At 37.0% G+C, this 11,735-nt stretch overlaps 1 non-coding gene across 1 annotated transcript; it reads right to left on the bottom strand.

Annotated features, from left to right (window-relative positions):
- Nucleotides 1-11,307: 11,307 nt before the first annotated feature.
- Nucleotides 11,308-11,414, bottom strand: LOC128287751 (small nucleolar RNA R71). Its single transcript, XR_008278452.1, has one exon. It is a non-coding gene; the product is annotated as a small nucleolar RNA R71 (small nucleolar RNA).
- Nucleotides 11,415-11,735: the final 321 nt, after the last annotated feature.

An 11,735-nucleotide genomic window follows, 5' to 3' on the forward strand; every position in this document is an offset into this window, starting at 1 on the left:
AGCCACTACTTGCATGAACGTCTCCAATACATGTACTCCCTTAAATGCCGTCCATTGAACCTCAATTCTATGCACCTCTTCATACATTGCACCAAGCCCTAAATGAACTTGCATTAATTTCCTTCCATGCATGAATGTGTGCCGTCCAAAGGGATTGGATCTTCTAGATACATTCATGCATGAATCTTCATCATTCATGTAACTGAATGTGCATTTGAACCCAAACATTCATGTATTTTGTGTATTCATGTATTTGACAAATACATGAACTTGTAAACACCTTGAATCTGGTCATGCATGCACCTAATTAAATGTTGTTCTTTCATGCATGTGGAATGTCCAAAAGAGATGTTTCTTCAAGCATTCATTGCACCGTCCATGAGCATTGCACCTACAACAAATAAAACAATTCATAAGACATCATGTGAACACACATAAATTCAGCACAATGTGAACACATTTAAGATATGTGATATCTATGACATATTAATAACAAATATTAATATAAAACAAATTTAATGCTTAAATAAATATATTCGAATTTTATTTAATCCATTAAAGTCAAAAATCGGGTTTGAGCTAAAATGAGCTAAGCTTTAGCCCTTGAGCTAAAGTTGAGCTGAGGTTAAACTCCTGAGCTGAAGCTGACCTAAGGTTTAGCTCGTGAGTTGAAAATGAGTTAGGAGTAAGCTCGATTTAGCTCAGGCAACTAGATTGCGCTCGAATGAGTTGGATGGAAGTTGGATGGAGCTCGTGAGCTGGAAACGAGCTGGGATCAGCTTGCCAACATGTCACGGCTCACTAGGGAGACTTGTTCGAAGAGGTTCGCTGGACGCACCGCATCACAACGCCTTCTAAATCTAGACCCGTGTCAAGTAGTCATGGGGTGAGGCTAAAGAAGCCTTCTTTCAAATATTGAATAAGTGGTTCACACAGTACATTCGTACGGACCCAGCTGTTTAGCAACCTCCACCCCCACCTATTCCCCAATCGATCCCTGTAGTTCCTCAACGTATTGATCCTCTACGATTAAACAAACCACCTGTTGACAAGATACGGAAAAACAGAGCTGAGAATTCAGAGTCGCTGTTAGTGATGGCCCTGAGAGAGCCGAGTTTGGCTTGAGAACACGATTTGAGTGTTCAATGAATTATCCTGCACACCTGATGAATGCTTAAAATGTGTAGTATCACTGTTCAGAGACATTGCATATCAGTGGTGGAATACCTTAATATTCGTAGTTCTGCAAGAAAGAGTCACTTGGGATTTCTTTCAAGTTGAATTTAGAAAAAAATACATCAATCAAAGATTCATTGACCAAAAAAGAAAAGAATTCGTTGAATTAAAGCAAGGTCGTATGTCAGTCACAAAATATGAAAGAGAGTTTGTACGACTCAGCAAATATGCTCGTGAATGCATTTCTTCTGAAGCTATAATGTGTAAAAGATTCAAGGATAGATTGAATGAAGAAATCAGAGTGTTAGTCAGAATTCTTGAGCTGAAAGAGTTTGATGCGAGCGCGCCTAACGGTTCAGCTAGTTCGAGTAAAGATCATCTGATGCTTCCACAAGGCCCTATCACCGAAGCTCGAGCTAAGGCTTTCAAAGATTCTATTTCAGCTCTTGTAGCTCAAATTTGGGATGAAACTCAGCCCAGCCGCAGCGAGGAAGCTTATATTAACTCTTCTAGTTCACCTCGCAACTTGCTACTAGTTCAGATTTAGCTCATGTCCAGCTCCCCAGCTCGGGTCCAGCTTACGAGTCTGAACCTAGCTCGGATTTAGCTCACGAGCTTACCCCCAGCTCATCACTAGCTCATGCACCTATATCGAGCTCAATAAGTCTATTCGTCCCTAGCTATTAAAAAAGATTGATGCATTAAATAAATTTGAACATATTTATTTAAATAATTAATTTGTTTAATTCTGGACATTTTAAATAGGTGTGCCGAATTTAATTAGGTTATTACATGTTATTAATATGTCTTGGTTGAACTAGGATTTAATGTATCCAAATTACTACAATTATTTATTGTGTTAGCCGAATTTATGAGTGTGTTTAATATGTTCATATTTGCTGCCACCTTAATGTGTTCACATTGGTGATTAATGCTTGATTTTAATGTTGCAGGTACATCACTCCTTGGACAGTAAGATGCATGGATGAATTAAGTTGGAATGATGATTTTTTGGACTTTTCCAAAGCAACCATTCAGCCAAGAGTCACTTTATCCTTCAATTCTCCAAAGTGGCCGAATCTCTTCCCCATGTTAACATTAAAGCATTCACACTAGGTGTTCACACCTCAAAGGCTATTCATGCTCCTATGTTCACACCTATTTTGTCTCTTCATGAAGCCCATTTAAGACATCACCTTTGGATGAAACCACATGAACTTAATGCTTCAATTAAAGTGTTGGCCGAACCTACCCAAGCATGCATGAAGACCATTCATCCAAGTGCATCAATGCTTAGCCATGAAGTCTTCCATCCACCTCCCATTCGGCCGAACATGGACATGCACATTGAAAGATCATTTCTAGAATTTTCATAGCCATTATTAGTTACATTGCTTAGTTGTTAAGCCTATGAACTTGACTATTCGGCTAGCATAGGCTACTAGTATAAATAGTTGTTCATTTTCATTGTAAAAGGACTTTTGACTCTTGTTAATGTTATGCTGCCAAAATTGTGAGGCAACTTTTTCTCCATTTTATTCAAATATTCGATTGGCTTTCCTAGCGATCTAGTTGCGTCAACCAATTTCTTTGCCGAAACTGAACTTATCACTACTCGTAGTGTCGCGTTCACCATACTGAGGTTCCTATCTTGATAGATAGCGGGTCGAGGTCAACTTCACCAAACCTAAACTGAACTCAAAAGGCCTATAAACAACGGGTTGATACCATATCAGTTTTGGTTCTTGTTTGTACTTTTTGTTCAATCCATATTTCTTTCGAAACCAGTTCGTACCAAATTGACAAAATCGTCCATTTCTTACCATACCGACCTTTTTTTTACTCAATCCATCTTACCTATTTGAACATTTCTTAACATTTCTTTCTTAGCCTTTCTTCAACTATCCAACTCCTTCAACTAAACTTTACGTAACTTCTCATCAACGATCGGGCAACTATGAATACGACTCGACTCTCCTGAGACAAATCGTATCACAGTTTGTTGTTTTGTTTGATTGAGCTTGTAAAGTTGAAGAGGCAAAGAGAAAAGAAAAGCCGATTCTATGGCTAGAGATCTAGAAAGAGATTTGCGAGCAAATCACATCAGTTGGCATCAAAGAAATTTAAAGAATATCATCCTCATTCTATGGCTTCTACTGGAATTTTGATTAGAGACAGGGATATGAGACATTTCAGTTCTAAACCTTAGGTGACATCAATTGGCAGTGTAGGTAGTGTTAGAAATGCTGGACCTGAATGTAAACACTACAATAAGAAGCATTATGGTGAATGTAGATTAGTGAGCGGAGCTTGCTTTAAATGTGGATCGCTTGATCATTATCTCTGAGACTATCCAAAAAAGTTTATAGCTGATAGAGATCAACCAGTGAAAGCGAGTAACACGGCTTTTAGAGGGAGACCACCCTGAAATACTGTAAATATGAGCGGTAACTGAGGTGCTACAAGAGATTCAACTGTGAGATTTGAGGCACGAGCACCTACCAGAGCTTATGCTATACGTGCACGGGAGGAGGCATCATCACCAAACGTTATTACTGCTACTTTTTCTCTTTTTGATACTGATATAGTTGCGTTGATAGACCTCGAATCAACCCATACTTATATCTTTATGAATTTAGTGTTTAAAAAGAGTTTATATGTCGAGTCTACAGAATTTGTAATTAAAGTATCGAACCATTAGGCAAATCTGTTTTAGTTGATAAAATTTGTAAGAATTGTCTTCTGATGACTCGGGGTTACTGTTTTCAGGCTAACTTGATGCTTCTACCATTTGATAAGTTTGATGTGATTCTAGGTATGGATTGGCTGACTATGCATGATGCGGCTATAATTGTAGACAAAAGACTATCGAATTGAAATGTCAAAATGGTGAGATTCTTCAGATTAAGTTTGATAATTTGAATGAATTACCTATTGTGATATCATCTGTGTTAGCTTAGAAATATTTGAAAAGGGTTATGATGCATATCTTGCATATGTATTGGATACAAAAGTGTCTGAATCAAAGGTTAAGTCAGTACCTGTTGTTTGTGAGTTTTTGGATGTATTTCCAAAAGAATTACCGGGTTTGCCTCCGATCAGAGAAGTTGAATTTGGTATTGAATTAGTACTCGGAACAACGTCAATATTGATAGATCCATACAGAATGGCTCCAATAGAATTAAAAGAGTTGAAAGCTCAGTTGCAAGAATTAATAGATAGAGATTTTGTACAACTGAGTTATTCTCCCTGGGGTGTTCTGATATTGTTCGTGAAAAAGAAAGATGGCACGATGAGAATGTGTATTGACTACAGACAGTTGAATAAAGTGACTATAAAGAACAAATACCCTCTACCGTGGATTGATGATTTATTTGATCAGTTGAAGAGGGCTATAGTATTTTCAAAGATAAATTTGAGATCAGGTTACTATCAGTTGCAAGTCAAAGAGTCACATGTGCCAAAAAACGTGTTCAGAACAATTATGAATTCCTTGTTATGCCCTTTGGTTTAACTAGGGCTCCTACCATTGTAATGGACTTGATGAACTGGGTATTCAGACCGTATTTAGATAGATTTGTTGTTGTATTCATTGACGATATTCTGATTTATTCACGAGATGAATCTGAACATACCAAACACTTGAGAATTGTGTTACAAACTCTATGTGATAAACAGTTATTTGCAAAGTTTAGTAAAAGTGAGTTTTGGCGGTTGGATTTCTGGGGCACATTGTTTCAGCTGGCGGTATTAGAGTTGATTTGAGCAAGATTTCTGCTATTATTGATTGGAAACCTCTGAGAAATGTATCTGAAGCCCGTAGGTTTCTGGGCTTAGTGGGCTATTATTGAAGATTTGTAAAAGGATTCTCGATGATTGCAACACTGATGACACAACTGTTATAAAAAGACATGAAGTTTGATTGGTCAGAAAAATATCAACAGAGTTTTGTAAAATTGAAAGTAATGTTAACTGAAGCACCAGTTTTAGTACAAGAGTTTGTGATCTATAGTGATACTTCATTAAACAGACTGGGTTGTGTTTTGATGCAAGATGGAAAAGTTATAGCTTATGCTTATTGATAATTGAAACCGTATGAAAAGAATTATCTGACACATGACTTAGAGTTAGCTGCAATTATGTTTGCTTGAAGATCTGGAAACACTACTTATATGGTGAAAAATGCCATATTTATACGAATCAAAAGAGCTTAAAATATCTGATGACACAAAAACATTTGAATTTGCAACAACAAAGATGGCTCGAGTTATTAAAAGATTATGACTTTGTGATTGATTATCATCAGGGAAAAACTAATGTTGTTGTTGATGCTCTGAGTCAAAAATCTTTGTTTGCATTATGAGCAATGAATACCCAGTTGATGATTTGTGACGATGGGTCTATTTTAGCTGAATTAAAAGCTAAACCGGTATTTCTTCAACAAATTTGTGAAGCTAAAAAAGATGACCGTGTATTACAAGTTAAACGAATTCAATGTGAGTCTAATTCTAATTCAAAATTTCATATTGGAACTGATGATTGTTTAATGTTTCGAAATAGAATTTGTATACTAAAAAGTACAGAGCTTATTCAGAAAATCCTACATGAAGCACATAGTAGTCATTTTTCTATTCATCTGGGTAGTACCAAGATGTATAACGACCTAAAATAGATGTACTGGTGGTCAGGTCTTAAACGGGATATATCAAAGTTTGTATCGAAATGTCTAATATGTCAGCAAGTCAAAGCTGAACATCAAGTACCATTGGGTTTACTACAGCCTGTAATGATTCCTGAATGGATATAAGATAGAGTTGCAATGGATTTTGTGTCGGGATTACCTCAAACATCGAAAAAGAAAGATGTTATCTGGGTTGTCATAGATCGACTAACAAAATATGCTCATTTCATACCAGTACATACAGATTACTCACTTGATAGATTAGTAGAATTGTACATTTCTAAGATTGTTCGATTACACAGAGTGCCACTATCTATTATTTCTGATAGAGATCTGAGATTTACATGCCATTCTGGAAGAAATTGCAAGAGGTTTGTGATATGAGCACGCCCCGCGAACTTTATATAGCAAGTCTATCAAGCCGAGCAATGACATGTTGGCAAGCTGATCCCAGCTCGTTTCCAGCTCCACGAGCTCTGTCCAGCTCAAATCCAGCTTATTCGAGCTCAATCCATCTTGTCTGAGCTAAACCGAGCTCACTCCTAGCTCACTTTCAACTCACGAGCTAAACCTTAGCTCAACTTCAGCTTAGGAGTTTAGCCTCAGCTCAACTTTAGCTCACGAGCTAAAGCTTAGCTCATTTTAGTTTAAACTCAGTTTTTTCTTTAATGCATTAAATAAAAATTTGCACATATTTATTTAAGCATTAAACTTGTCTTATATTAATATTTGTTATTAATATGTCATAGTCATTACATAAATTGATTATGTTCACATAGCTGAATTAATGCATAACATTAATGTGTTCACATCATGCCAAATTTATGAGTGTTCATGAGATATCTTAATGACTTGTTTATTTTATGTAGGTACATCCCTTTGGATGGTACAATGTATGGATGAAGAAACATCTCTTTTGGGCATTCCACACTCATGAATGAAGAAGTATTAAATGCTGGTGCATGTACGACTAGATGCAAGGTTTCTACAAATTCATGCATGTGTTGAATGCATGTATGGACATTAAAGGCTAGTCCATGAATGGATCAAATGCATGGGATGATAGAATGCATGAATGGCTTAAGTGCATGTATGGTGGCTGTCTCCTAACTTTCCAAGGCACTTATTCGGCCAAGAAGTAGCTGTTCACACTTTGAATTGACCTATAAGCTACTACACATGCATGGATGGGTTCAAGAACGTCCAAAGGAAGGAATTAACTCAATCATTCAACACATTGATTGAATTAAGTGTATGCACAAAGAGGAGAACGAATTTACTAGGTTCATGCTGCCATTTATGAACCTACATGCTATTAAAGAGTTTAATTATGAGGATACATGTTCCATACAAGTGCATGAACGTCCCAAGGAGATGAATGCAACCTTTGGTGCACATACAAGTCACTTGAAGCCTTTCTTTATGATTAAGCATTCATGCACACACTTAGGGGGAAGAAAGTGTCCATTCAACTAGTTCATGAATTTGCCAAATTTATGAACTATTTTAATACATTAATGTGAACGTTTTTATTATTGTGTGAACACATAGATGTCGAATTTGAATGGTCATCTATGTGCCTATAAGTATTTGTTTTCTTTCAATTGTAAGGGACTTTTTGCCAAATTTTTTATTGAATTTAATCTTGTGAGAATTTTCTTCTCTAAACTTTGTTTGAGACTTTGTGGACTTATCTACCTAGTAGTGGCGTCAACCCTATTTCTTTCACCCTTATACCGAGGTTCCTACTTTGCTAAGTAGCGGGTCGAGATTCTATTATTTTCATTTTCGCCTTGAAAGCCTATAAGCATTTGGGTCGATATTTTCTAATATTGGTTCGTGCTTGCTTTTGAGTTCCTTCTTTCCATTCTTTCATTTACTTTAAACCGAACCTTAATATTCATATTTTAAACCCTTCATTTGAACCCCTTGAATAGCTTCCACATAATTTATTTAGAAACATCTTTTTTGAACAAACCGAACGATACTTTCTCGTGAGCGATCGGCAAACTCAAGATACGACTCGACTCTCCCTGAGGCAGTTCGTATCATTTGGTATCAGAGCTACTAAAACGAGAAGATCGTGCTACAAAATTAATCCCGGGCTAGTCCAAGTGAACGCAAGTAAGTAGGATCTAGAAAAAAAAGAGTATAGAAAAAAAATTTCATATACCGAAGGTTTCTTATGTTGATTAGTTAGCTGCTGTTGCTATAAAAACAAAAATCTACGCAGTCGAAGAAAAAAAATCGTGTACAAAAAGTGTTTTATTGTATTTAGTTTATCAATATAGTACAAAAAAAAAGTTATATGAGTCAAAAAAAATTTGAAAAAAAAATTCAAAAAAATTTCGAAAAGAAAAAAAAATCTGAAAAAAAAGTGTTTAATGCAATTCGATTGTTGTTCGAATGTCAAAGCCCTTGGTTTGATATCGTTCCTGATTCATCTTCTATTCTAATCTCATCCATGCCACACTTTTTTTTTGTTACCCAATTTCCTTTTCTTTTAGCCAACCCGTAACCCCTCATATGTTATCCTTTGTAAAACCATTTGAAACCGACCCACAATACTAGAGATCAAGTCATACTAAGTCTGTTACAAGGTTATAAGAGGAGAAAGGAGCGGAAAAAGGCATGAGCGAGTGAGATCATTCGAGTGGAGGTAAAAGCCAAACGAGTGTAAACACGAGCGGGAGTGACACCTTTTTTTTCTTCTTCTTTTCGAGCGAAATTGTGAGGTTTGTGGTGAGGTACTTAATTTTTTTTATTTTGTTTTGTGATCTAACATTTTCTTTTTAGCAACAAAAATCATGTCACGCGAAGAGTTCACCGAATCGGAATACCAATACTTGGTGCAAGAAATGCGAAGAATGGCGACTAAACAAGACCAAAGTGATCAAGTTTCTTCAAGTCGTAAAACGGAACCAAGAACCCCACGGAGATATACCCCCAACTACTACCTGAAAAAAAGTTCCAATCGTGACTCCTTTTCGCCATCTACGTCGAGACAAAGAGATTCATGCTATGACTCATATTCATCAATGAATTCGAGAAGTGACTTCGATCGAAAGTCCTTTTCATCAAGAAATTCGAGAAGACGAGAAGCCGATTACGATTTTGATTCGTTCCAAGATGGCGTTCGAAGAGAAAGACATACTCCTACTAGATCTTCAAAGAAATCTTACTCGGAGTATTCTTCACGAAGTTTTGATTGTGAATCATATGCAAATAGTTCTTCATCTTTCGAACAAGATTTGTATTATCATCGTTCTTTTGTACATTCTTGTAAAGAGAAAACAAAGAAAAGAAAAGAAAAAGCAAAAGAAGAAAGGAATAATGTGTTTAAGTGCCTGCCATCGTTTACAACCAATTATCCCTTGATCCAACTTAGTCTTCATGTTTGCAACGATGGTCTAATGAAACTCTTTGATAAATTTACGTATGCTTGCTTTGTCCAATTGAGATTTTTGGCATATGTTCGATTGAATGAATTTTTTATCAACTATCGAACACATTTGAATCGACTCCTTTGAGTTTCTTTTTATTGGTCGTGGTAAGAATTTTTCAGTCTGTGACATCTTCCATCCCATTTGACCGAGGAAAACCATGCATGAGTCAAAGTTCTCCCATGGACAAATGGCTCGACTTGAGGACAAGTCACCTAAAAGAGGGGGGGAATGATACGAGCACGCCCCGCGAACTTCATCGAACAAGTCTGTCAAGCTGAGCATTGACATGTTGGCAAGCTGATCCCAGCTCGTTTCCAGCTCCAAGAGCTCCGTCCAGCTCAAATCCAGCTTATTCGAGCTCAATCCAACTTGCCTGAGCTAAACCGAGCTCACTCCTAGCTCATATTCAGCTCACGAGCTAAAGCTTAGCTCATTTTAGTTTAAACTCGGTTTTGTCTTTAATATATTAAATAAAAATTTGCACATATTCATTTAAGCATTAAACTTGTCTTATATTAATATTTGTTATTAATATGTCATTGTCATTATATAAATTGATTATGTTCACATAGCTGAATTAATGCATGACATTAATGTGTTCACATCATGCCGAATTTATGAGTGTTCATGAGATGTCTTAATGACTTGTTTATTTCATGTAGGTACATTCCTTTGGACGGTACAATGTATGGATGAAGAAACATCTCTTTTGGGCATTCCACACTCATGAATGAAGAAGTATTAAATGCTGGTGCATGTACGGCTAGATGCAATGTTTCTACAAATTCATGCATGTGTCGAATGCATGTATGGACATTAAAGGCTAGTCCATGAATGGATTAAATGCATGGGATGATAGAATGCATGAATGGCTTAAGTGCATGTATGATGGCTGTCTCTTAACTTTCCAAGGCACTTATTCAGCCAAGAAGTAGCTGCTAACTAATTCTATGTTGACCATAGAGCTCCTTGAACATGTTCACACTTTGAATTGACCTATAGGCTACTACACATGCATGGATGGGTTCAAGAACGTCCAAGGGAAGGAATTAACTCAGTAATTCAACACATTGATTGAATTAAGTGCATGCACAAAGGGGAGAACGAATTTACTAGGTTCATGCTGCCATTTATGAACCTACATGCCATTAAAGTGTTTAATTATGAAGATACATGTTCCATACAAGTGCATGAACGTCCCAAGGAGATGAATGCAACCTTTTGGTGCACATACAAGTCACTTGAAGCCTTTCTTTATGACTAAGCATTCATGCACAAACCAAGGGGGAAAAAAGTGTCCATTCAGCTAGTGCATGAATCTGCCGAATTTAAGAACTATTTTAATACATTAGTGTGAACGTTTTTATTATTGTGTGAACACCTAGATGCCGAATTTGAATGGTCATGTATGTGCCTATAAATATTTGTTTTCTTTCATTTGTAAAGGACTTTTTGCCAAAATTGTTAATGAACATTTGTTCTTGTGAGGTTGCTTCCTCTCATATCTCGTACAAGTTTCGAAAGACTTATCTGGCTTGTGCTAGTGGCGTCAATCGTCTTGTTTGAACTTATCACCAATCTTGGTGTGGCGTTCACCTATCCATCTATCCATCTTTTCACCTTAACAATATAGGAACCGGGGTGACACTTCTTAGTGTTGAATCATTCTTGACGTTAAGTTCGTTTTCCATTCCCATCCTTCGAATTATTTTCTTGTTATTCCAAACTGAGCCATTTAACCATCATCCATCTTTGCTACTAAATCGAACCTATTACTAAATTCACCCTACTTTGAAACCTTCTGCTTACCCGTATCTTTTCATTCACTTCGAGTTCTAAAACCTGAAGCACGAACGACTCTCTCGAACTACGATCGGGCAACTATGTGAATTCGACTCATCTACCCAGGCCGGATCACATCATCGTTCCACGGGGGTCAATCACTACTTGGGAATAAATGACCGAAAAGTTTTTATTAAATATTTTCCGCCGGCTAAAACTGCTAAATTACGTAATGATATCTCTTCTTTTGTGCAGATGGATTTAGAAACACTCTACGATACATGGGAGAGATACAAGGACCTCTTGAGAAGATGCCTTCACCATGGGTTACCACTCTGGCTACAGGCTCAAACCTTTCATAATGGCCTGAATCCTTCGACTCGTCAAATGGTTGACGTAGCTGCTGACGGAACCATCAATAATAAGACACCTGAAGATGCTTATGAATTTATAGAGGAGATGCCACTGAATAACTATCAGTGGCAAGTCATGAGGACAAAGCCAACGAAAACAGCCGGCATTTATAACGTCGATTCGATCACCATGCTCTCTAATTAGGTAGAACTCTTGAATAAGAAAATTGATCGTTTTCTTAGTACTTCACAGGTTCACCCAGTAATGTAGTGCGAAGTAAGTGGAGGTGGATCAAG

The sequence above is a fragment of the Gossypium arboreum genome, chromosome 13 (assembly GCF_025698485.1).
Source record: "Gossypium arboreum isolate Shixiya-1 chromosome 13, ASM2569848v2, whole genome shotgun sequence".
Taxonomy (NCBI): domain Eukaryota; kingdom Viridiplantae; phylum Streptophyta; class Magnoliopsida; order Malvales; family Malvaceae; genus Gossypium; species Gossypium arboreum.